This window comes from Halyomorpha halys, unplaced genomic scaffold (assembly GCF_000696795.3).
Source record: "Halyomorpha halys isolate HHAL.00 unplaced genomic scaffold, Hhal_1.1 Scaffold1764.1, whole genome shotgun sequence".
In the NCBI taxonomy this organism is placed as follows: Eukaryota; Metazoa; Arthropoda; class Insecta; order Hemiptera; family Pentatomidae; genus Halyomorpha; species Halyomorpha halys.
In genome coordinates, this window is record NW_027113298.1 from 95,076 (window position 1) to 96,800 (window position 1,725).

Consider the following 1,725-nt stretch of genomic DNA (forward strand, 5'->3'; position numbering starts at 1 on the left):
ATCAGCTGCATTTTTAAAAGCATTTAAATAATTTCTATATTTTTACATTTTACTCAAAGAAATGTTCAACTAAAATTTTAAGCAAATGTAATTTGTATAAATAATCTGTAAAATTTATTCCAGTTCCTTTGTGGGGAAATAAATTTAAATTGTTGAAGTAAATGTGTGGCCTCCAATACATTTCACCATCCCTTGTGCTCCCTTTCCCTACCCCCCCCACTGCTGATTCCTCTAAAGGGGATCAAATATAGTACAATAGGTCTTCGAGCGGCTCCTACATTACCATCTCATGGAGCACTGCAGGGAAGCCGATGTAATACCACCCGAGCAGACTGGTTTCCAACGAGGTATCGCATGCGATCATCACCTGGTGAAGCTGCAAGCCCACACCATAGAGCGGATGAAAAACAATTATGAGACTGCCTTCATCTCATTGGACTGCAGCCAGGCCTTTGAGAGCGTGTTCCACCCGCTGCTGCTCCGCCGACTGGAGGAGTTCAAGTTTCCCGTCAGCCTATGCCGATTGATCCGAAACTACCTGAGTGGAAGATCATTCGTCAGAAGAGTTGGTGAAGACTTGTCGCCTCCAGTCTCCACCACCTGCGGAGTACTTCAAGGCTCGGTGCTTGGACCTCTACTGTTTGTCGTTTTCACGGCACCAGTAGTTGCCATCAAGCATCGAGATGCAGTGGTAGCAGCCTATGCCAACAACATCGGTGTCTATGCTTCCAGCATGAGAGCTGAACTGGCCCTACGCTATGCACAAACTGCTTCTGCCACATTCATAGCTGCTCTGAAGAAGGACATCATCAAGGTTAATCCGTCGAAGACGGATGCCGTTGTCATGTCCTTCCAGAAGGGCAAGAAGAGCAGACTACCCCATTCTTCAGTCATGTCAGGAAGAGACTTAAGCTGGCCTGACAGAGGTCGTACAGTCTCTATCACTTGCTCACTTCACACCAGATCTCGCTCCACCTCAAGCTGAAGATCTACAAGGCCATCATACGTCCGACCCTGCTCTATGGTGCACCATTCATGAGACACCTCTACAAGACCATGTTAACCAAGCTTCCAGAATTCCCTCCTTCGACGAATAGTCAGAGGAACCATACTCCAATGGGCCAGGAATAGAGTCATGATTGAGGAGCTCCAACTCCCTTCTGTGCTGGAATTCATAGGCACCCAAATTCTTTGATGGGCTGAAAGCCTGTGCCAATCCCCTATTCTGAGAGATTGTGCCTCCACCGAGACCTGGGAGGTGGCAAAGCACAGTCCCCTTGGTCGACGTCCTCGCTGAGGGAAGGACTTCTGGCTCAGCATGTCTGAAGTCATCTTAATCCATCATATCCCCCAGCCTTCCCATTATTGTACCCCCCCCGGCCAGCGGCTCCTGGGTCAAAATTGTAACCCCCGCCCTCAGCGGACCTAGGCCAACCCCTTATAATGCCATATGGCAAAGAAAGGGCACCATTACATACATATATTTATATACAGGTATATATTAATATTGTTATTTATATATTTTCAATAAAGGAGGTCAGAAAAAAAACAATAGATTCATGAAGGCACCCCTTTATAATCAATGATCATATAGTTATGAGACTATATAAGATTTATCTCTGTTTGGCAAAGAATATCTTGATTAAAAGTCTCTTGTGTTTGACATCCAATTGTTTAATTAAATTATTATTTTCTCCTTCTATTTAAATATAAATTATTATAATT

General features: G+C 44.6%; 1 protein-coding gene across 2 annotated transcripts in view; it reads left to right on the forward strand.

Moving 5' to 3' along the window:
* The window catches only part of yl (Putative vitellogenin receptor yl), a 107,669-nt gene that overhangs the window by 51,204 nt on the left and 54,740 nt on the right, over positions 1-1,725 (forward strand). The gene's annotated exons all lie outside the window — the stretch shown is intronic.